Source organism: Pimephales promelas, chromosome 16, assembly GCF_988280905.1.
Source record: "Pimephales promelas chromosome 16, fPimPro1.hap1.1, whole genome shotgun sequence".
In the NCBI taxonomy this organism is placed as follows: domain Eukaryota; kingdom Metazoa; phylum Chordata; class Actinopteri; order Cypriniformes; family Leuciscidae; genus Pimephales; species Pimephales promelas.
In genome coordinates, this window is record NC_142784.1 from 4,458,128 (window position 1) to 4,484,087 (window position 25,960).

Sequence of the window (25,960 nt, forward strand, 5' to 3'; positions counted from 1 at the left end):
CCGACTGGGCTGGAGTGTGAATCAGGAGATATTGGAACTTAAAAAAAAGATTATATATCCTTTTTGCTAAGTCTGTATCTCTCAGAAACTTAGTAACAAAGTGATAATTGTTGCAGGATGTTTTCCCTAATAAACCTTGCATTGTGAAATTATTCTGATTAACCATTCTAAGAGATTGAAAAAGCTGGTTTCTTTCTTCACTGTACTTTGTGCACTGAAATAAAATATGCTCCACAGTTTCTAAATAGGGCTGGGCGATATATCGCACGATATTGTTATGCGTATCTAATCAGTAAAGCCGGTTCCTTGATTAGTAGTAAATCACCTTCACCTGCTTTCAGATGGAGCGGCATTTACTACAAAGAACCGTAGATCACTGACAAGCTGAGCCATATCGCGTTAATATCGAGGACGTATCGCCAGCGATATTTAATGCGATATGGCTCAGCTGGTCAGTTAACTACGGCTCTTCGTCATGACAAAATCTCCAGTGTTAAACTAACACACCTGGGGGTGTATATGAGTCCACACTCAAGAGCGATAAAGTTAATGAGATTATGGGCTATATGCACACATAAGTTCCGCATTTGACGTAAGGATGCTCGTCCATTTCCGGTTGTGTAGATTAAAGCGGAGGAAAACCTGAGAAAACGGGATTATGGCAGAGTCTTCAATATTTACTGTCCTCCCGTCTTTGAAACGAAACGTACATACGTTTAGATGTAATTTTATATATAGTTATGTTTATTTAATATAATTTTAAAAAGAAGCATAAAAACAAGTATACACAAGTTTCATTAGTATAACCATGGAGTATAAAATTCAATATAAATTCTCGGTATTGCATTGGACTCTATGATCGGCGGAAGTTACCCAGATAGCAAACTGACATTGAATCAACGTGGAAATATGACATCGAAACAACGTTGATGTAACGGGGAGGCATTGTCTTGAGAATCCATATGCAGCTTTATTAGAACAGAATTCACGTCAAACAGGCAAGGGTCAATCACAGGCTTCAATAACAGTGTAGATAAGGCAGAATCAAAGTCAGAGTTCAGGCTGAGGATCAGGGCTGGCGGCAAACACACAGGGTAATCGAACAACAAGGCAGATGCAATCAGAACAGGCAGGCAGCAAAGATTCAAGGTCCAATAAACAGTCCAGGTCATACACGGGAAATCACACACGGAATAAACGCTCAGAAATGTATGCATGGCAAGACAAGACTTCGCAATGATGAGGCTGAGAGAACAGTTTAAATAGAGAGAGTGAATGGGAAACACCTGTGAGACAAATCAGCCACAGGTACGGGGATTATGGGATTTGCAGTCCAAGGGAATTAGTACTCCGGAGATGCTGACCTCTGGTGGTGAGTGGAGGGCGCCACAGAGGCTGTATTCGTGACAGAGCCCCACCCCTGTGAGCGGCTCCTGACGCGAGGAGGCAAACGACGCCGGGGTCTTCCTCGAGATCTTGGGGCAGGTTTGTCCGGGTGATCTCTGTGGAAATCACTAGTGAGTGAAGGGTCTAGAACGTCATTAGCGTTGATCCAGGATCTCTCCTCTGGACCGTATCCTTCCCAGTCCACGAGGTACTGAAGGAGTCTGCCCCGACGACGAGAGTCCAGGATTTCATGGACCCGGTAAGCCTCCTGACCGTCGATGATGATGGGAGGAGCTCTCTGGTCACCAGCCTCGTCTAGGCCCTCCTCTCCACTTGGACCACCAGCGGGCTTGAGCAAGGAGACATGAAAGGTGGGTGAGATACGGTAATGGTCAGGTAAGGCTAATCTAAAAGAAACTGGAGTGATTTGTCTGATGATTCTGAAAGGACCCACGTACCTGGGACTGAGCTTCTTGCAAGGTAACCGGAGCCGTATGTTTCGGGTGGACAACCAAACCCATTGCCCTGGTTGGTAGTTGGGATTGGTACGCCGATGTCGATTGGCCTGTCCTCTGGTGCGATGCACTGCCCTTTGTAGATGGACATGAGCACTATTCCAAGTCTCCTCACTGCGTTGTAACCATGAATTGATTGCGGGTAAGTCCGAGGGTTCTCCAGACCATGGAAACAATGGGGGTTGGAAACCTAGGATGCACTGAAAGGGGGTGAGCCCTGTAGACGGCTTACAAAGTGAATTTTGAGCGTACTCAGCCCATAACAGATAGCGACTCCAGTCGAACTGATTCTTCTGGCAATATGAGCGAAGGAAGCGGGTGAGTTCCTGGTTTAATCTCTCTACTTGACCATTGGCTTCAGGATGATATCCAGAGGTTAGACTGACATTAATGTTCAGTAGCTGACAGAAAGCGGACCAGACTCGGGAGGTGAACTGTGGACCCCGATCAGAGACTATATCCTCCGGTAGACCGTAGAATCGAAACACATTGTTGCAGAGTACCTCAGCGGTTTCCAGGGCAGTGGGAAGCTTGGGAAGAGGTATCAGTCTGCAGGCTTTTGAGAAACGATCAATTACCGTGAGAATGGTAGTGTGACCCTGAGAGAGAGGAAGATCCGTCACGAAGTCGATGGCGATGTGTGACCATGGTCTTTGTGGGATGGGTAATGGATGAAGAAGCCCAGCAGGTAATTGATGTGGAGATTTAGAGGTATTGCAGATGGTGCAATTTTGAATGAACGTGATGGTGTCCGCTCGTATAGAAGACCACCAGAACTTGTTGTTGAGGAGTTGTAAAGTAGCTGTTATACCTGGATGACCGGAACTTGGGTTAGTGTGTACCATTTGTATTACTCTCTGTCTTAGGGCCAGTGGAACGTACAGAAGATTAGGTGGGGTTTCAGCCGGTGGAGGTTCGGTGACTTGGGCTTCCGCGATCTCAGTTAATATATCCCACTGCACAGGTGCGAGAATGATGGTGGATGGAATGATGGGTTCTTGATCTGGCGATAGGAGATCTGACTCATAAAGTCGAGAGAGTGCATCTGCCTTGGTATTTTGCGAGCCTGGACGATACGTAACTCTGAAATCAAATCTGGTGAAAAAGAGTGACCATCTGGCTTGTCGATGGTTGAGTCGTTTGGCTGATTTCAGATATTCGAGGTTACGATGATCAGTGAGTACAGTGAACGGATGTTTAGCGCCCTCCAGCCAGTGGCGCCACTCCTCGAATGCCGCCTTCATTGCGAGAAGTTCGCGATTGCCAACATCATAATTCTGCTCGGTAGGATTTAATTTACGGGAGAAGAACGCACAGGGAAACAGCTTGGGAGGTTCCCCCTGGCGTTGTGAAAGCACTGCCCCAATGCCCGTGCTAGAAGCGTCTACTTCAACTATGAATTCACGTTCAGGATCTGGGTGGTGTAGAATTGGAGCGGTTGTGAATCTCTCTTTTAGTTCACTGAATGCTGCTAAAGCTGCTGAGGACCAGGTTAGTCGTTGGGTTCCCTTCTTGATCATGGATGTCATGGGGGCAGCGATACTGCTGAAGTTACGGATGAACCGCCGATAGAAATTGGCAAAACCCAAGAAGCGTTGCAGTTCCTTGAGAGTAGTAGGTTGGGACCACTGAGCTACTGCCTGTACCTTCTTGTCGTCCATGGCGACCCCTCCCGAGCTAATCACATATCCGAGGAAGGAGATGGTCTCTTGGTGGAATTCGCACTTCTCTGCCTTGGCGTACAATTGATGTTGAATGAGACGTTTGAGAACCGCTCTGACGTGTTTAACGTGCTCCTCATAAGTCTCAGAGTAAATGAGGATGTCATCGATGTAAACAATTACCCATTGGTTCAACATGTCTCTGAACACGTCGTTAATGAAAGCTTGAAACACGGAAGGGCTATTGGACAATCCGAATGGCATAACGAGATATTCGTAGTGCCCTGTCGTGGTGGAGAAAGCAGTCTTCCATTCGTCCCCCTCACGAATACGGATGAGATTATAGGCACAACGAAGATCCAGCTTGGTGAAATATCTTGCTTGTCTGAGTTGTTCAAGAGCTGCCGGAACGAGAGGTAGAGGGTAACGAAACTTGGTGGTGATGGCATTGAGAGATCGGTAGTCAATACAGGGACGAAGACCTCCATCTTTCTTTTTGACGAAGAAGAAGCCAGCTGATGCGGGTGAAGTGGAAGGACGAATGAAACCTTTGCTGAGTTCCTCCTGAATGTAGGATCTCATAGCCTCTGCTTCAGGTTGTGACAGCGGAAAGACTCTGCCCTTGGGAGGTTGTGATCCTGGGAGGAGATCTATGGCACAGTCACTGGCTCGGTGTGGTGGCAAGTGTGATGCTTTCATTTTGCTGAATGCCTCGGCTAGATCCTGATAGACACTGGGAAGTACCTCGGTTAAGGAAGTCTCGGTCCCCTTTTTGACAGGCAAGTTGTGAAGACAATTATGAAGACAGAAGTCTGACCATTGAGTGATTTGTTTCTTAGTCCAGGAAACGGTTAGTGCGACGAGATCGAAGGAGATTGTCGATCTTGATGGACAAATCGATGTACTTCTCCAGTGACAGTCCCTCGTCACGACAGGCAAGTTCCGACTGCAACTCCATAGATAAGCCTTTACGGTAGTGGAGCTTGAGAGGATCGTCGGGCCATCCCGTCTGAGCTGCGAGAGTACGAAAAGATAACGCATAATCCGCTGCCGAACCCCTTCCTTGCCGGAGAGATAATAATTGCTCACCCGCCTCCTTTCCTCCAACGGAGTGCTCAAACACCTCTTTGAAGCGTTGAATAAAATCCCTGAACGAAGGAAAGGTTGGTCTATCCTCATTCCATACGGCGGTAGCCCACTCCAACGCTCTCCCCGTGAGAAGTGAACACACAAATGCGATGCGGTTCTCATCTGAAGGATATAGCATGGGTTGTTGATTGACAAACATAGAACATTGAAGTAAGAATCCCTTACATTTATCTGGAGATCCATCAAATTTCTCCGGGAAGGCGAGCCGAGGACTGGCAGTGTTAGGAATAGCCTGTGCCTGTGCCGGTACCGGTGGTAGAGTCGGGGGTGGCGCCGGTATGCCGGGTGCGGAAGGCTGAAGTGCTTGTAAAGCTTTTACCAGCTCTTCAGTAATCGAAGTCAATCGACTGAGCTGTTGCTGGTGGGTGGCCAGGACCGATGCTTGCGCAGTAACCTCCGTGGTAAAATGGTAGAATGCTGCTGGATCGACATCTGGCGAAGTCTTCTGTAACGGGGAGGCATTGTCTTGAGAATCCATATGCAGCTTTATTAGAACAGAATTCACGTCAAACAGGCAAGGGTCAATCACAGGCTTCAATAACAGTGTAGATAAGGCAGAATCAAAGTCAGAGTTCAGGCTGAGGATCAGGGCTGGCGGCAAACACACAGGGTAATCGAACAACAAGGCAGATGCAATCAGAACAGGCAGGCAGCAAAGATTCAAGGTCCAATAAACAGTCCAGGTCATACACGGGAAATCACACACGGAATAAACGCTCAGAAATGTATGCATGGCAAGACAAGACTTCGCAATGATGAGGCTGAGAGAACAGTTTAAATAGAGAGAGTGAATGGGAAACACCTGTGAGACAAATCAGCCACAGGTACGGGGATTATGGGATTTGCAGTCCAAGGGAATTAGTACTCCGGAGATGCTGACCTCTGGTGGTGAGTGGAGGGCGCCACAGAGGCTGTATTCGTGACAGTTGATCTGACATTGTTTTGCTCATCGAATTAACGTCGAACCAACGTCAGATGCGTCATTCTTTCAAAACTGACGGAAAATCAACTTGAAATCAACGCGTTGTTTCAACGTTATGAAAGCAAACCAATTTTCGATTTTCATTTAGCTTTGAAGAATGCCGCGTCTGACGTTGGTTCAACGTTAATTCGATGAGCAAATCAATGTTGTTTCAATGTCACGAGAGACGTCGTTTCCACGTTGATTCAATGTCAGTTTGCTGTCTGGGTATCGAGCATCCTTAATCCTTCACCGGAAATAACGCAGTGCATAGAGCCCATTAAGTGATTACGTGAGTGATGATTGAGCATTATTGAAGACACCTAAAGCAGAATCACAAGGAAAAAAATCAAAAATTTTAAGCCACTGTTATGGAGATGAGTGTTTGCTTTAGTTAGGCTCTTAACCCTTTAATTGTAAACTTTATATATTATTTTGCTGTTGCATCTGAGTTATATCTGTCAGGTGAACAAAAATAAACAATAATAAACTGATGTTAGTCATATAATGATGTTTATCATTTGAAATGTATGGATATAATTTATTCTGTTGGTTAGTGTATAACTGAGATTTTGCATAAATGTCCAAAATGTTAAATATAATAGACGCCCAGATAGCAAATTGCCTTTGGGCCGGATCTGGCTAAATTTCGGCTCACATACCGCATGGAATTACGGCCCAAGGTTGGGCCAAGTGCTGTTTGCCGAAGGTCAACCAGATCAATGCCAGAAGCAGACCAAAACTGGCCCAGAGCTTTACAATGTACCAGTGTTGTATAAAGTAGAAGTAGAAGTAGAAAAAAAGTAGAAGTCCTGCCATGTCTTACTTCCAGCCATGAACTGATTGACAGTTGATTTCAGCTGATTTCTGTCTCCTGACTGAAAAACTGCTAATAAGCAAATCCAGGTGATTGGAACAAAATACCGAGGCGGACTTTTACTTTCTGAACCTGGACTTTACTCTTCTGAAGAGAACAGAAAAAGAAACGAACAGAAACACAAGAACTACAACTGACTTCAGACACGGTCTTGAAAAGGCAGAAAAGAAGACATTAAATCTGAAGATCTCAGCAGAGGAGGATTAAACAACTCCACAAACAGCATTACCAGCTTCACTTATTACTAACCAGACTGACTTTATTTCTGTCAGACTTCTACAGAAGATTTTATTGAGAATTAACAGAGGTTTAACTCTGTGTTTCATTTGAAGTCACCATAACATCAGAATCTCTGAAGGAGAAAATCGTAATTGGTTACCATTATGGAGATAAGTGTTTGCTTTAGTTGGGCTCTTGAGCCTTACATTAACTTTAGGTTTAGTTTGACTGTTGTATCCGAGTTAAAACAGTCAGATGAACTAAGAAAAAAAAAATAAAATAAAAACATACAAACTAATAGTTTTGGTTATATTGTGACAATCGTCATTTGAATTTGGTATTTGTGATTTATTTTGTTGGTTACAATATAACTGAGATTCTGCATAAATATCCAGAATTTATAATGTAAAGGATTTCTTAAAAGTTGTAAAAAAAAAAAAAAAACCTTTATTGAAGGCACACACAGATCTCAAGATTCAGTCAATGCTTCTCAACAACGGTGACGAGCAGAATATTCAATTAGGAAAAGTAAATTACATAGACAATTCAGATCATAATTTATTCATACCACAATGCATGATGGGAGCCATTAATGAGTTGTGATTGGTGGCAACAAGGATTATGTGGTCACCACGGTTGAGATTCACAGGCTGATTATTGATGTCTGTGTTTCTAAATAAATACATTTGAAAGTGATTTGATCAGAATAATTTTTATTAAATATTTTGGAATAGCAGAAAAATATTGATAATCATATGTTTTAGAACCACTAAAGTGTTGCTAACAAGTTAAATCAAATAATCTGAAAAGTTTCATTTTTCAGACCACAGCATGATTATGTCAAAACACAACCTACACTATCAGATCACAGTTGTCTTTGTTCATTTGACTGTTATAAATTAATAACAGCAGACAAACAAATTTTAAAGTGAAAGTATAAGTTAGTGATGGCCGGTTCGTGAACGAATCGTTCTTTTGAACCGGTTCTTTTTAGTGAACCGGTCGAACCAGTACACTAAATCGGACTGAATCGTTCGAAACAGTTCGTGTCTTACGTCAGCGCTAAACCACAAGTTACTAAAGTTACTCACTTTCAGACATGCCTGACAGTCCCTCCGAATCGAAATAAACCAATATCCATTAGTACATTTTATTCAGTAACTCAAAAAGTTCACTGAACGGAGACATATGCTGGTGCTGAGAGAAGTGATGAGCACGAGCAGCTGATACTGCGCATGCGTGTACTACCGAACGTACAGGTACAGCGGTCGGATACCCAGTACAGAACCGAGAACTGTTTCTTTCGGACACGTTCGACATATTGAGAACTGATGAGTTGATGAGCTGAGCATGCGTGCATTTTTTTCTGAGGGACGAAATGTACATTTCCATGTCTTTAGTTGAACATCAGTAAGTGTAACAAAATAAAACATTTTGGAAACATATGTTTATCACATTACTGTATCACTGTATTATTTTAACGATTGGAAATAACGATTGGATTCTAAAACTGTCAAACTACTAAACATTTATTATTATACTAAAAAAATATTTTCAGGAACAGCTCATTTAATTTCTAAGTAACAATATAAATCATTGATGTAAACTCTTGCCAAGGTTTGGTGCACTGCTTAGTAAATGTTTATAATGTGTTAACATGACGAATTAAACATACATGTTTAATTCGTTATGTTAACACATTATAAACATGTATACTTATAGGCTACAGAAGGCTATATTGGAGACAGACATGCATCGATTTTTTAGTTTTGTCGACTATATTCAGGTTTCAGCTCAGCACACAGCTATGCTATGGTTCTCGAGTCGAGAACTGGTTGTTGCAGTTCTTGAATCACTAGTACAGAACCGAGAACTGTTTCTTTCGGACACGTTCGATACGGAGAACCGACGAGCTGGAGATACTGCGCATGCGTGATAGCACCGTCTCTGAACAGAACTTTCTTTCGGCCGGCTGATCCTGTGATGATACATGAGCACGCAGTAGTATGGGTGAACCCAGGACTTAAATGAGAGGGCGAATCGGCGAAATGTAAGTTTATTTAATAACAAATAAAATGATGAAGACCATTTATGCATTTTATATATTTAAAACATGTAAAACATCCGCGTTAGCACATCGCCTAGGCTGCAGCAGGGTTCGTTTTCAAAATGTAAATGTAAGAAACTTATCCAAGATGATTATGACAATGCATGCTATTATTTAACTGAAGTTGTGATTACAAATGCCTTTAATTTGAAGTATTTTTATCCGCCGGGATGATAGAATTGACGTCATTACGTGATGACGTAAAAGAACTGGTGAACCGGTTTTTTGAACCGGTTCATTAAAACGAACTGTCCGAAAGAACCGGTTCGCGGAAAAGAACCGGACTTCCCATCACTAGTATAAGTGTCAAGAGCCCAACTAAAGCAAACACGATCTCCATAACGGTGGCTTACAATTTGTGATTTTGTCCTTCAGCGATTCTGCTTGTGATCATCAGGTGTCTTCAATAATGCTCAATCATCACTAAATTAATCACTTAATTATCTAAATAACAGTTTAATTTAACACTCATATCGTCCATTTGAAAGCAGGTGAAGGTGATTTACTGCTAATCAAGGAACCGGCTTTACTGATTAGATGCGCATAACAATATTGTGAGATATATCGCCCAGCCCTATTTCTAAATGAGTAGCCTACAATGTTGGCATTTAACGAGGATTTTCTTCTTCATCTGTGGTTTTTATTGGCAGTTTACAAACAAAGTGCATTATCGCCATCTTCTGGATTGAGGTGTGAATTCATTGGGATATCATTTATATATGTTACTAAAAAATAAAATGAAAATAATAAAAACTAAATCCTGAGTTTCTTTCATAAAGATCATAACATCCTTAATTATAGATTATGTGCCAGGCAAACTCAATAGTTTTTTGGGGTTTTTTTTACGTTATGTTGCCTTCTCTAGTTCTTTTCTTTTTTCAGAGTACTTTCTACTCATCAAGAGGATGTTTTACATTTCCCACATCCAGAGTTGTATAAAGTAGAAGTAGAAAGTAGAAATTCTGCCATGTCTTACTTTCAGCCATGAATAGATTGACAGTTGATTTCAGCTGATTTCTGTCTCCTGACTGAAAAACTGCTAATAAGCAAATCCAGGTGATTGGAACAAAATAATGAGGTGGACTTTTACTTTCTGAACCTGGACTTTACTCTTCTGAAGAGAACAGAAAAAGAGACGACACAGTCTTAGATGAAATCACCTGAAGAGAAGACATTAAATCTGAAGATCTCAATGGAGGAGGATTAAACAACTCCACAAACAGCATTACCAGCTTCACTTATTACTAACCAGACTGACTTTATTTCTGTCAGACTTCTACAGAAGATTTTATTGAGAATTAACAGAGGTTTAACTCTGTGTTTCATTTGAAGTCACCATAACATCAGAATCTCTAAAGGAGAAAATCGTAATTGGTTACCATTATGGAGATCAGTGTTTGCTTTAGTTGGGCTCTTGAGCCTTAAGACATTTATTTTTTAATTTGTTCGGCTATTGTACTTCTGTTATAACAGCCAAATGAACAAAGAGAAAACGGTGATTTAATGGTGTTGATTGGGTTATACCATAATCAATAATTGGCCTGAATCACTGAGAGGGTGAATTCAGAGTTAAGCTTTATATCTTATGGATATTATTGCAGCACTGTTGTTGTGGAATATGCCTTTTCTATTAAATCCAAATTATCAAATCAATTACAAAAAAAAACAACCTTAAAAATATTTCAGATAGGCACATACAGACATCAAGAATTATCCTATGACTCTCAACAATGGTGACAAAAAGATTAACTCGGAACATTAGCTCATTAGTTATTCATACAGCAATGCATGATGGGAGCCATGAATGAGGTTTGATTGGTGGTATCCAGAATACACTGCAAAATGCTTTATAATTTTCACCATTATTGAGAGTCACAGGCTGATTCTTGGTGTCTTTTTAAAATTAAGCTTTAAGAAATTATCTGGATTACATTGTAAAAGTTAAGATAACAAATGATTTTTAAGGACAGTGTTGTAACAATAAACAATGACGTAAATTTATCTCAGAAATTGGGCTCTACTCAGGTCAAATGATCGTGAAATAATGACAATGTTAAACAGCAAACATCATCAAATCACCTTTTCTCTTCGTTCATTTGGCTGTTATAATAGAAGTACAATAGCCGAACAAATTAAAAAATAAATGTCTTTAGGCTCAATAGCCCAACTAAAGCAAACACTGATCTCCATAATGGTAACCAATTACGATTTTCTCCTTTAGAGATTCTGATGTTATGGTGACTTCAAATGAAACACAGAGTTAAACCTCTGTTAGTTCTCAATTAAAATTTCTGTAAAAGTCTGACAGAAATAAAGTCAGTCTGGTTAGTAATATGTGAATCTGGTAATGCTGTTTGTGGAGTTGTTCAATCCTCCTCTGCTGAGATCTTCAGAGATTTAATGTCTTCTTTTCTGTTCAGGTGATTTCATCTGTGTCTAAAGTCAGTTGTAGTTGTTCTGCTCGTCTCTTTTTCCATTCTCTTCTTTCCTTCTGTGATTCTGCTTGTTAACAGGCTTATTAAGGTTGAGATGACTATACACAAATTTTGTGGCTCAGATAAAGTCCAGTTCTGGTTTATTTCTTTGCTCTTAGCTGACATGTGGCATTGCTATGACCTGCTTGTGGCCCAGATCTGGCAAACAGGAGTGGGCCACCCAAGGGCCGTCATTCATTGCTGCATGTGGGCCAGATCGGCATCCCTGGGCCGAAACAATGTTGCTATGTGGGAATGATATATGATAGAAAAACGATCATAACCTTTAGCAGTTGTCAAACAAATTTAGCTATGTTAACAAGTGAATGACAGAATAACAAGTGAAAGATCTGATCTCTGTTGTTTTCTGCTATTAAATAAGGGTTCACTTGAACTGATTCTAACTGTATTTCTGTGTATTTTAAACCAGGTGAGAGTGAAAGAGCAAAGACAAGAACTGAATGAAGTGGAGGAGGAACATCGTTTCAAAGAACAAAAGCCAAAAAGATGCACACCTGCACTCAGTGTGGAAAGATTTTCACACAGAAAGAAACCCTTAACACACACATGAGAATTCACACTGGAGAGAAACCGTATACATGCACTCAGTGTGGAAAGAGTTTTACTTAATCATCCGGTCTCAGTCGTAATCTTCGCATTCACTCTGGAGAAAAGCCATTTTAAGGGATAGTTCACTTTGAAATAAATTTTTGATATGTTTTAGCTTACCTCAAGGGCATTCAAGATGTAGGTGTCTTTGTTTCCACAGTATTTTTAATTTTGACATTGACATTATCAGTCTATCAGTCATACACTGGAGGCTAAGGGGAGAGAAGCCAAATTAAACTTGATTTAATGACTCGTAAATGTAAGTTCAAATTGATGGCCTAAGACACGAAACGAGCGGTTTGTGTGAGAAAACAAACAGTATTTATATAGTAGCTGAGCACAGATGCAAGCTTACATACTGTTCTTTAAGTGAAACATATAAGCAAATGTCATCGTCTCTGTAGGACTGCACTGCATGCAGAGGGTGATGGTCCAGGAGAGAACTAAGATCAACGGCAAACACGTTAATGGATCCTGTTACACCGTAGGCAAAAAATGCCTCTCGAAACCGACTGTATCCCACTTTTGGACCTCAAGCTTGACTGAGTGATCCAAGACTAGAATATTTTTCACAAGACCAAATTGGGGCTCATCATCAGCAGAGTAGGACAAAAATACTGTCATGCCAGGCTTGTATTGTGTAACATTTACCCCAAGCTGGAACAAAAGTTTCTGTGAAAGGTGGGATATCTTCAAGTCCATTTTGTACATCACCAAAACCATCCATTACAGCAAGCAAAGTGCTGTGACCTGGACCAACTTCTGTTTCACTTTTGAACACAGAACCAGAGAGAAGGGAGTAGCATTGCATCATCTGATGTCAAAACGCCATGGTCTTGCAAATATTTTTGAAGTTGCAGGTGACATGGCTGAGGCGTTTAAAAAAGCCATGTTTAGCCTCAAATCGCATAGACCAGAACTGTATCAGGGGTCCTAACTTCAAAATTGCATTAGGATAGTGCACCTTAAAATGGTGCTTCGGACGAAGATGCAAATCAGGGTACAGCTCAAGAAACAGAGAGTGATGCTCTTCGATTATGGCAGCCAAGTAAACTACAGCCTCTGGTGTGAGAGATGGAGAGAAAATCAATTCCATGCATTCCAGGAGGAGCAGCAAGAGTTCCCAGTGCTTGTTTTCTTCAGGTATGAGGTCCCCAATCATACACGGCAACAACCTGAGGAGACACCATCTTTGGGCTGCAGACTGATGCATTGCTCCTTCAAGATTTTTAAGTTCACGCCTACCAATTACAGATGACTTGTTCTTCACATCAGGAAAGCCATAGTCAAAACTTGTGATTCAGAAATTGAGTTTTTCAAGGGTGAGGTGTTTGTCCTCAATCAGTGAAGAGAGTGTTAACTTCAACTCATATGGTCCCACCCCTTCCAACAAGTCATGCATGATATCTGCAACCTGGTTGTGTGTCACATTGAAGTAGAGCAGATTACTTAGAACACTGTCTCTCTTAACACCTGTTTCTGACAAGTTGGCATGATGAACATCTTCAGCATGGTTTGTTTCATTTCTCATCAGAGTAACATCTTCTTTTGTCTGTGTCCTTGTGGTGGTTTTGTGCCTTGCACATGCGACAAAAGTAATTACCCGAGAAGCTCTCTGTAAATCCAAGAATGGATTTAGAAAGAAATCCAAGAAATTAGTTCTAAGCTAATTATGAAAGTTGCTTTTTATTTTTCAGTGCATATGTTTTACAATATATGGCTATAACTGTCATGTGAGTAATATTATAACTATGATTAATTATGCAGTATGTAATGTAGACAGACACTATATCCCAACTAAAAGAGTTTTGAGTTTTTTTTTTGAAGAAACCTGAAGAGCTCCTGAAGAGGAGCACATGAGGACTTCTCTGGTGTCCTTCCATTCAACATAGAGCAGCTCATTGTCCCGAATCCAATGGATACTCCCATGAGGAGCATTTCTTGGAAGCTTATTGATGGTGGTTTTTGGGTAACCACACGGTTACTCCAAACCGTCCCACATGCCCTTCTGGAGGAGGTCTTTGAACAGTTATGGGCTGGTGTAGAAATGATCAACATACAGTTTGTAGCCTGTTCCGAGATTTTTCTCATCCACCAGCGTCATCACTGATTCATTGCTCAGCCCTTGCTTTCTCGGCTTGGTGGTACTGGAGATTTCCCTTCATAAATGAAAAAATCCCATGTACAAAAAATGTCAGAGTCCGCTAAAACAAATAGCCTGTACCCCCATTTTGTCACTTTCTCTTTGTGGTACTGTTTTAGGGCAATCCTGGCCTTGGATGTCACCATCCTCTAATCTATGGCAATGTTTTGATGGGGATGAAAAAAAAGTCTTGCATGCATCACACATCTCCTGATACACAGGCTTCAATTTCTCTAGCCAGTCATAAGCAGCTGTCCACTTTTTTCTAATATTATCAGCATCCATCTTTGGATCACTCGGATGAAGTGCTGAGGATATGCCTTGAAACTTTCGGCACGAGATTACGGTGACAGGAAAGCCAAGACTGTACACTCTGGATCCGTTCCAAAGAATCTGTCAGTGCTGGCAACTTTAGCAGACCCATGTAAACCAGTACTGACAGATATGAGTACTGGTCCTTCAGGGACATGTCCTGCCAGATGTGGTGTCCTGATGCTCAGCTGCGTATGCATTTGAGTTCTGAACAAACTGTTGGTGATAAAAACAACTGAAAAAGCTCCTGAGCACTGCAGGACTCTGTGGAGATAAGCTGAGGGCCAGGAGTCTGTGCTGGTCTGAATGTTGGCATGTCTGGTTCATCTGAGGTGTGCCATCTTGTCTCAGTGTTGCCAGGGGAAACAACAGGTTCTATTGGTCTTCCTCTGGTCTGTCCTCTTGCTCTCCCTCTTTCTCTGTTCTGTCCTCTCTCTCTCTCTCTCTCTCTCCCTCTTCCCCTGGTTTATCATTGCCTCTATATTCTCCTCTTCCTCTGGTTTTTCCTCTCTTCATCACTCTTCCTCTGCTCTGTCCTCTCTCCCTTTTCCTCTGGTTTGTCCTCTTTCATCACTCTTCCTCTGCTCTGTCCTCTCTCCCTCTTCCTCTGGTTTATCCTCTCTCCATTACTCTTCCTCTGCTCTGTCCTCTCGCTCTCCCTTTGGTTTGTCCTCTCTCTCTATCTTCTCCTCTTCCTCTGCTCTGTCCTTTCGCTCTCCCTCTTCCTCTAGTTTGTCCTCTCTATCTTCTCCTCTTCCTTTGGTTTGTCCTCTCTCCATCACTCATCCTCTGCTCTGTCCTCTCTCTCTCCCTCTGGTTTGTCCTCTCTCCATCACTCTTCCTCTGCTCTGTCCTCTCTCTCTCCCTCTTCCTCTGGTTTGTCCTCTCTCCTTCACTCTTCCTCTCCTCTGTCCTCTCTCTCTCTCCCTCTTCCTCTGGTTTGTCCTCTCTCCATCACTTGTCCTCTGCTCTGTCCTCTCTCTCTCCCTCTTCCTCTGGTTTGTCCTCTCTCCATCACTCTTCCTCTGCTCTTTTTTTTTTCTTCTGTAATGTGGGCTAGAAAAATGAGCAATTATGATGAGCTTTCGCAACAAAAGAGGTTTCGTTTAAAGAAACATTTAACTACTTTAAGAGTAGGTAAGAAACCAGGAAAGACGAGGGGAAAAAATAAATAATTATGACTATGAGTTTATCTTTTATTTACTGCTTCCTTTTCCTCTCTCTTTTCCTAATGGAGACCTTACGGGTGGGATCTCTAAATGTAAATGGGATGAGGGATGGGAAGAAAAAATGGTTACTTTCAGAAATGATACGATTGAAAGATCTAAACGTTGTCTTTTTGCAGGAGACTCATAGTGATAAAGGGAATGAGGTTGATTGGGGTTTGTGGTGGGAAGGAGAGAAGGTTCTCAGTCATGGGACTAATTTGAGTGCAGGAGTGGCTGTGCTTTTTTCACCTGGTCTTAAAGAAAAAATTTTATCGAAAGAAGAGGTTGAACCAGGAAGATTGCTAATTATTAGGGCTGAAATTAGAAATCTTGTTTTTGTGTTCATAAATATTTATGCTCCTAATTTAGGAACAGACAGGGTGAAGTTTTTTAACAAGCTGGATACAATAATAAGCCAACAGCAGGATGGGGACTTAATAATATTAGGAGGAGATTGGAACTGCACTTTAGACTTTACAAAAGATAGGAATGGAGAAGAACCTCACGCACTGTCAGCTGCAGTCTTAAGCAATGTAATTAAAAAATTTAATTTATCGGATGTTTGGAGGGAACAAAATCAATTAAATAAGCAATATACATGGGTAAAATTTAGTAATGGTAGGATCTCTGGGGCACGTTTGGATAGGTTATATACATCACATGTAATGAGGAATAGAGTTAAACACACAGCTATCACTCCCACATCTTTTTCTGATCACAAACTCATTACAATAGAGTGCTCATTGGTGGAAAGAGCTCAAAGGAGTTATTACTGGCACTTTAACATTAAACTTCTAGATGATAAGTACTTCTGTGAGAACTTTGGAGTATTTTGGGAAACCTGTAAAGCTGAAAAGGTTTTGTATGAAAGTATAATTCAGTGGTGGGAAATCAGCAAGGTCCACATAAAAGGATTCTGTCAGCAATATGCAGCCCATTCTTCTTTGGCTCTAAAAAAGACATTAGAGTTGCTTGAAAAGGAGATCATTGATATTGAGAAAAACATGACTGTTAATGATGCTACAGATCTACAAGGGCAGTGGACCGAAAAAAATCATCAGCTGAATTTCATTCTGAATGAAAAAGTTAAAGGAGCCCTTGTAAGGAGCCGTTTTTTAACAAGGGACATGGATGGGCCAACTTCATATTTTTTTAATTTGGAAAGAAAAACTGGACAAGAAAAACAGATGTACTGTTTAAAAGAAAATAATGGACAAGACACCTCTGATCCAGTAAAAATGCGCAGAATTGCTGTGAACTTTTATTCTGATTTATTTACTGCTGGAACCTCGGATGAGCAGTGCACAAATGAACTGTTACAGACCATTCCTGTGTTAACTCCTGAGCATAAGCTGTTGTTAGAGACTGAACTTTCCTTTGAGGAGGTCACCGCTGCCGTCATGGGCCTTTCCTCTGGACGCGCACCTGGCTTGGATGGATTACCTGCCGAATTTTATAAGAATTTTTGGACTGTTTTAGGACATGATTATTTTGAGGTTTTGCAAAACTGCATTACGGAAGGAATCCTTCCCACAAGCTGTCGGCGGGCTGTTTTAACACTGCTCCCAAAAAAGGGCGATTTAACGCTTTTAAAGAACTGGAGGCCTGTAGCAATTTTATGCACGGAAAATAAAATCTTTTCTAAATGTCTAGCCAACAGACTAAATACTGTATTGAATGAAATTATACACAAGGATCAGTCTTACTGTATCAAAGATCGGTCCATCACAGATAATTTACATTTGGTACGGGATATGCTTGATTTTGCTTTTCAAAACAACATTAATATTGGGTTTCTGTCATTAGATCAGGAAAAAGCTTTTGACAGAGTTGACCACAATTTTCTTTTTAACACTTTGAAGGCTTTTGGATTTGGGGATGTTTTCATTTCTAAAATTAAACTGCTATACACTGAGGCTGTATGTATGGTTAAAATGGCTGGTGGCCTCAGTACTCCTGTGAAGATCCATAGAGGGATTCGGCAAGGGTGTCCTCTCTCGGGTCAGTTATACAGCATAGCTATTGAACCTCTGCTATGCAGATTAAGAAGACAGCTTTCTGGTTTAAATGTTAATACAATGGGTTTTAAAGAACCTACTAAACTCTCTGCATATGCAGATGACATCACAGTGTTAATCAGTAATCAGTGTGAGGTTCAATCTTTAAAAGAAGCTCTAGAGAGTTACGGGAAGGCATCTTCGGCTAGAATTAACTGGGGTAAAAGTGAGGCTCTTTGGTGTGGTCTTGGGCTGAATAGTCCATCACTTCCTGGTGGATTAAAGTGGGGGAAAACAGGATTTAAATATCTTGGGGTGTTTTTGGGAGTAGAGGAATATAAAAAGAGAAACTGGGAGGGCCTAGTGGAGAAAGTGTGTGCTCGGTTGTCTCACTGGAAATGGTTGCTGCCTCGGCTGTCCTACAGGGGGAGGGTCCTGGTCTGCAATAATCTGGTGGCCTCATCGCTATGGCACAGGATGATGATTCTGGAGCCTCCAGAAGATCTAGTAAAGGAAATCCAGAAAACCCTGGTGGACTTTTTCTGGTCGGGACAGCATTGGCTGAGGGCGCCTGTATTGTACCTGCCTACTCAAGAAGGAGGGCAGGGACTAATCGACATTGGTTCTAGGATCAGAGCTTTCAGGCTGCAGGCGGTGCGGAGACTACTCTACGGGAAGGACGTGAGCTGGGCCGAGGTGGCCTGTGCCCTTCTGAGGAGAGCAGGCAACATGGGGCTGGACCGTCATCTGTTTCTTATGGATATCGATAAGCTGGACTTAACAGGACTGACAGCATTCTACCGGTCAGTAATGAGAGCGTGGACACTGTTAAAGATATCTCGAGAGCCAAATGGTGCGCTGGAACTGTGGAAGAGGGAAGAACCTCTGCTATTTAACCCAGCACTGGCATTGGACATTTCAAATTCAGTCTCCCTCAGAAGAGCTCTATGGACTGCAAATATTACAAAAATTGGACTTTTGATCTCTGGGGATGGTTGGATATCTGCTGAAAACTTAGCTAAAAGGCTGGACATTAGATCAGTTCGAGTGGTGGAGAGAATGATGACTCAAATACGTGAGTTTTTGCCCCAGGACTATAGACTGGCTCTAGAGTCATCTGGTGGGGAGGAAGAGACTTCTACTTTTCCAGAATTATGCATTTCAGCAAATACTGGAATATGGCAAGAGACTGAGGGAGGCCTGCTTTCTTTTAAGACCCCCCAGTTGGACTTTTTTAGCAACACTGGGAAAAAAGCCTTGTATCTACTGTGTGTGAAAGTGTCACACTTGCACTCACTTGAGAGTGTGAGAGAGTCCAAGTGGCAGGAGGTGTTTGGGCCAGGCGCTTCCCCCAAAGGCTGCTGGAGGTCCCTGTACAAGCCTCCAATAGAGAAAAGGTCTGGAGACCTTCAGTGGAGAGTAGTGCATGGGATAATAGCCACAAACAGACACAGAGCACACCTTGATCCGCAGGTTGGGGAGGATTGTCCTTTTTGTGGGATGAGGGAAACAGTTTTTCATTTGTTTTTTAATTGTTCAAGGCTAAAGCTTTTATTTCACAAATTAGAAGAGTGGTGCCAGACCCTGGGGAAAGTTTTTGTGCACACTTTTTTTATTTATGGACCTAAATACAACAAGAAAAAAAAAGAAGTTCACGTTTTATTAAATTTTCTATATGGACAAGCTAAAATGGCAATTTGGTTGTCACGAAAAAGATAATTAAATGATGGTGTATCAACTGATGTAGTCGCTGTGTTAAAGGGGTTAATACAATCACGAATCAATATAGAGTATTGCTATTACAAGGCTGTTAATGACTTGGATGTTTTCAGAGGTAAATGGGGCATAGAGAAATGTCTTTGTGATGTTGACTCTGATGGCTGTCTCCAAATGAATGTATAATGCTCACAGTTAGTCCGCTAAAGGAGTCCTTTAACCTTTTTTTTTTTTTTTTTTTTTAATGCTCTCTTTTTAATTGGAAAAATTTACTAAAAATATTATACCTTAAATGTTTTTGTAAATAAAGTGATCTTAAAGTCACTCTTCCTCTGCTCTGTCCTCTCTCTCTCCCTCTTCCTCTGGTTTGTCCTCTCTCCATCACTCTTCCTCTGCCCTGTCCTCTCTCTCTCTCCCTCTTCCTCTGCTCTGTCCTCTCTCTCTTCCTCTGGTTTGTCCCCTCTCTCTCTATCTTCTCCTCTTCATCTGGTTTGTCCTCTCTCCATCACTCCTCCTCTGCTCTGTCCTCTCTCTCCCTCTTCCTCTGGTTTGTCCTCTAAACTCTCTCTTTTCCTCTTCCTCTGGTTTGTCCTCTCTCTCTACCTTTATTTGCAAACCTTCTAAAATTATCAGCGGATGGTGATGCAGCAGATGTAGAAGGTTCACATCTCTCACCAGGTAAGTCCACACAATCACCTTCTGAATACCTGTTGAAACAACATAATACTAACATAATACTGACTATAAAACATAGAGGTGTAACGATACACGTCTTCATATCCGTTCAGTACGAGGCTTTCGGTAAGCATTTTTGAACCGAAGGGTTTGTTGTACCATTTTTCCTGACGAAATTTCGTTACTTCAAATGTAGGCGCGTTGCGTGTGGTAAGCGCGCTCATAATGTAAGAGATGCTGGCATGACCACAACATTGCCCAACATTAAATAGCAAATGTAGTGCAAGCGGAACGAAACTGAGGTACTCGTTATTGTATGGTTGACGGACCGTTTTACAAGTTTGGACCAATGCAGCGTGAGCCAATCTTAATCATCAGCACTGTTACTACACAGCCAAATCCAGTAAAGAAAATATTTGAATTCGCCACTGCGTAATAACATCGCTGCGAGATCTAGTGAAACATTCACATTTCTCCGTTATTAACGGATCAAACAGTGCTAACGTGGAAACCAGGAAGAAACATTGTGCCATGAATGAACTATCCAGTGTCCACAGATCAGCAACATTCACCATGGATTTACTGTAGTAACACTAACTGTTACCATGGAAGTTTGGCAGGAATAGTAGGCTATAATGCTTTCAAGTAACATCACGTCGATTTTATTTTGACATTATGAATACAATTGCTACCCTCAAATATTAATCTGAACTTCTTTCTTTTTGCTGTACCAAACCGTATCGAACCGAACCGTGACACAAGTGTATCGTGTCGAACCGAACCGTGAATTTGGTGAACCGTTACACCCCTAATAAAACAACTACATCACAAGTAATTCATTATCCATCTACATACACATCTATATTGATAACTGTCACATAATTTAATGAAATATTTACTTGTATCCCTCTAAAAATCATAAGCTAATAAAAAAGATAATAAGCCCACATAGTAAAGGAATATTAGTGAGGAAAAAAGTATAAACTCACCGTTCTTGAGACAAATCAGACATCTGTCACAGGTCGGGGCGGGCCAATCCGACCTGTGCCCGCCCCTCGAGACCCGCACCACCCTTGGGGAGCCTGATGGAGGACGGAGCAAGGAGGATAGACAAGGAGGAATCAGTTAAAACAAGGTTTTTTAATAAAGATAAAATTATTTATAAGAATGCAGGGTCAGGGCTGCTCTGTATCGACTTCTCCGGAGTCCATCAGGGGGGAATTTTCAGCACTTATTCCTTTCGTTTGCAGGCTGGAGGTTTCACTGCGAAGCAGACAGATGAATATACAGACACGTAATCCTCTGGCATACAGACACACAATCCTCTTCTTGGCTCATAATCCTCTTCTTCTCCCATGGACAGACGGAGAACTTACGGCTGGAGGTCTCCACTGCAAAGCAGTCAGGTGTGAGTATACAGGCATGTCATTCTCTTCACTGCAGGGCCGACAGACACAGAGCTTACAGCGGTGGAGCTTCAGGCTGGAGGTCTCCACTGCAAAGCAGTCAGGTGTGAGTATACAGGCACGTCATCCTCTTCATTGCAGGGCCGACAGACACAGAGTTTACAGCGGAGGAACTTCACTGTAAAGCAGACAGATAAATATACAGGCACGTAATCCTCTGGCACACAAACCCACATTCCTCTTCTTAGCTCATAATCCTCTTCTTCTCCCATGGACAGACAGAGAACTTACGGCTGGAAGTCTCCACTTCAAAGCAGTCAGGTGTGAGTATACAGGCACGTCATCCTCTGGCATACAGACACACAATCCTCTTCTTGGCTCATAATCCTCTTCTCCCATGGACAGACAGAGAACTTACGGCTGGAGGTCTCCACTGCAAAGCAGTTGGGTGTGAGTATACAGGCACATCATCCTCTTCATTTGTAGGGCCAACAGACACAGAGCTTACAGGTTTTACTGCAAAGCAGTCAGTTAAGCATTCACTACATGTCTCTTCACAGCGGGCTGCCAGATAAATACACTCAAACGGTTTGTGGAGTACAACAGTGTTAGGCGCTTTTTATACAGTCAGAATGTGATAGAAAACTCAGGTAAGACATGGACATCCAGCGGGTTTAGGTTCACACTTCACACAGCATGCAGTGCACATCACTTCATCTCACCAATTCAGCACTCACTGGGAAATACACATATATATGTATATACATATAACACTGTTCCCAAAAGCAACGCCCCGTTTAGTCTCTACTTCCTCCTTTTATACTCCTTTTGTCATGATGTGTCCCAATCGCGAGGCTTTGATCCCCCGTCTGCAGCTGCTAGCGATCTTCGGCTGATCACCCCGTTCACGGGGATTTTTGCACTAACCCGGAACTAGCGCAGTGTCCCGTTGTTATGGGTCCGGCAGGAGGCAAATCCCGTCAAACATTAGTTCCGCCTTGGCGAGAAAAATTTTTATTTTGTCACCCTGTGACTAGGGTTGCCACCCGTTCCTTAAAATACGGAATCGTCCCGTATTTGTGAAATAAAAAGCGCGTCCCGTATTGATTCAAATCGGGACGCGCTTTTTATTTCACAAATACGGGACGATTCCGTATTTTAAGGGACGGGTGGCAACCCTAGTCACAGGGTGACAAAATACATTTTCACTACAAGGAACACGGCTTGACCACACGAGTTAAAAAGTCTGGAGGTCGCCAGAGAAGAGATCAGAGACTGCTCACACATGACGACATCTGCCGTGTTGTTTCGTTCATCGTGAACTTCGCAGAGCTTCACGCATTGGTTCTCCCTGGTCGCATTCCCGGGTATAAACGTTTCGATGTGAAGTTGCTGCCATCTCATCACACCAAGGTGACAGTTTTCCGTGCTTATGAAATTGCAATTAAGGCAAGAGGTAGGTGTTATCCAATGTCGTAGTGGTACAATAAGGCTGCGTTTACACTTGGCATTAACATGCGACCTGTATCTGGATGTTGTCCACATACACATTAAAAAGATAAGTGTAAACGCACATCTGATCGGAATGTTATCCGATTAGCGTGTCCCGGTTCGGAGGTAGTCGAGGACGCATTGTGATCGGATTTTAATCAGTTTAATGTAAACGCAATCCAGCCATCGTGTCTGCATTCACAGGTGGACAATCACTCAAACCCTGCCTACTGTCATTAGTTCCCCCTCCTCTCTCCATTACTGTCATAAAAAAGATGGAGGACACCAGGCCGTGGAGCGCTAGTGAGACCCGTGCACTTATATGTTTGTGGAGTGATGCGAGCATTCAAGCTAAGCTTGAAAGTAGCTACAGAAATAAACCAATATACGAACCAATATACCAATATATTTTGTCTAGCAGACAAAATGCGTCAACATGGTTACGAAAGAACCTGGCTGCAATGCCAAAGAAAAATTAAACATTTAAAGACGAGCTACAAAAAAGCTTTGCTAGCGTGTTAGCTGACCATATTGCTATCAGGCCACCTTTCTGCTCAAGCATGTAATGTTTTGGTTACAATGCAACTTATGTACTGATTAGTTTTGCACACGTTTTATGAAGTGAGCACAGTAACTGTTAAATCTAAAAATTACTAGCCTTTATTACATAACAACAGAAATTCTGCATGCTTAAAAGTACAGATGTCAACAAGTAGCTGCTATACTCTGTACGTTCTCTATTAGGTTTTTGTATAATAAAACTAACTTTTACGCATAAGCTTGTCTCTGTCACAATGCAAAGATATTACAAAACTGATGTATTTGTTTCTGCAGCCACTGGTGCGGAGCCATTAGACAGCAGAACACCTGAAGACACTCCTGAGACTGGCACTACAGATAGCTCCACAGAGCCAGAGGCAAGCCACCAAACTGTACCAAGTGGAAGAGGTTGGTCCTTCAGAATTAAACATGCATAAGTGAAAAGGGTAAGGCTTTAGATTACAGCCTGCAAAGTACTGTGGAATTAAGGGGAATTTACATTGTAATTACAGTGTATAGTATAGTTTAATTATAGTTTACCTTTAAAGTACTTTCATGTTAGAATGAGGGGATTAATATTTTAAGTTTGGGGAATGAAGGGGTAAGAACCAGGAGAATTAAAAAAAATTATACTGTAAGCATTATAAAACTAAGGAGTACTTATATTATGATACAACAATCTAAACGAGGGAAGGTTTCTCGGCTGGTGATCTAACTCTGCTGAGTTTATTCTTACAAACTCACAAGTTCTAAATTGGCTGACCTCTGACCCAAAGGGTCCCTTTTCGACCTTGCTCCTCCTGATGTCACAACTGCTTCTCGGTGTTAAAACACACATTAGTTAATTGTCAGATCACAGTCCAACCAACAGTCATTTCAATGTCTTACTGAAAGTGAATGAAAATCAACACTGTAAATCTGTGAAAATCAAATTTTTGCCATAACAGTAGGCTACACTATAATAAGGTCATACTGTAAAATGCCTTTAAGAACGCAGTACTTTCCGGGCTGTAATCTAGAGCGTTACTGTGAAATGTTAATATAAGCTTTTCATAAGCACTCATTGTTTAGTGTAACCTACTATGTTATTACAGTTTTTCTTTTCTATCTACGTGTGTGTGTGTGTGTGTGTGTGTGTGTAATTCCAGAGAAAGAATTTAAATACTAATTTACGTCTCAAAAATATGTGGTGCAGACAGCATAGGTGTCATCTGTATTTTTTTGTTTTCGTGCAAATTTGTCCCCAATTCAGAACTTAGGTTACTGTGCAGTTACGTCTTCAGCTTTTTTTAAAATTGATTTCTTTAACACTTAAATCTTGAAATGTGTAACTTCTTTGGCATTGAAGACACGTTCTCTTGTAACAGTGTTTACACATTCGTTCAGCTACACCTTTGTATTTACATTGGTTTATTTAGTTACTTTACAGTTTAGCTAAGTTACATGGAACTTTTCCTACCAAGTGACTTTTGCAAACAAGTTGTCCTTGGCATTTGCTTATAACTAGCATCTTAAGAAATTATGAAAATGCATATATATTTATGCTTGTGTGTGAATAACTTTGTTTGGTTTATCTGAAAGGTGCACGTCTCAGTGAGAAAAGAAAGCGAACGAGAATTGAAGCCAGCTTTGATGCCTTAACTAAAGCCATGACCACCCAATTTGAACAAGAAGCCAAGCTGCAGCTTCAAATGCAGGCGACTCAACATGAACATGAATTAAGGCTGTTCAATATCTTTGCGAATGCTTTTTCCACTGTTTAACAGTCATCCCATGCACATCTTGCACCACAACACAACTCAACTCCCTTTTACAGGGTCCCTGATTTCCAACCTCCACCAGCTACTAATTTTCCTTTTCCCCAAACTCACTTTGTGCCTTTTCACCTTCAAAGGTTGATCGCTACCCCAAGGCAGCTGAAAGACAGCGATGAACAGAGTAGTTTGGGTGAGAGTAGTACACACTACAACCTGTGATATGTTTAAATGGCTATCACATTAGTATTTTCTTGTTAATTCCTTTTTTTTTATTTTTAGGGCCCGAGCACTAACAGTGCGAGGACCCTATTGAAACTGTTAGGATTATTAGGGCCCGAGCACTAACAGTGCGAGGTCCCTATTGAAACTGTTAGGATTATTATTTTTTTTTTTTTTTTTTTTTTTTTTTCTTTTTTCTGCAAAGTAAGTGCCATTTTCGGGGCCGCAACATGCTCAAAAACTCACCAAATTTGGCACGCATGTCAGGACTGGTGAAAAATTTCGTATTTTGTGGGTTTCGCGGATGGGCGGGGCAAAATGGCACGATAGCGCCACCTAGAAAATTGAAAAAAATTAGCCCCTCGTCCACGTTCAACCTACATGCACGAAATTTGGTGGGGACGTGTATCATATCAAGACGCACAAAAAAGCCTCAAGAACCCATACCCTAAACTCGACAGGAAGTCCGCCATTTTGAATTTGGCGGCCATTTTTGGACGATTTACAGACTCCGTACTTTAACGAACTCCTCCTAGGG

The 25,960-nt window shown here is 41.6% G+C and overlaps 1 protein-coding gene across 1 annotated transcript in view; it reads right to left on the minus strand.

Annotated features, from left to right (window-relative positions):
• LOC120466787 (uncharacterized) overlaps nt 1-25,960 on the minus strand; it is a 329,947-nt gene that overhangs the window by 71,404 nt on the left and 232,583 nt on the right. The gene's annotated exons all lie outside the window — the stretch shown is intronic.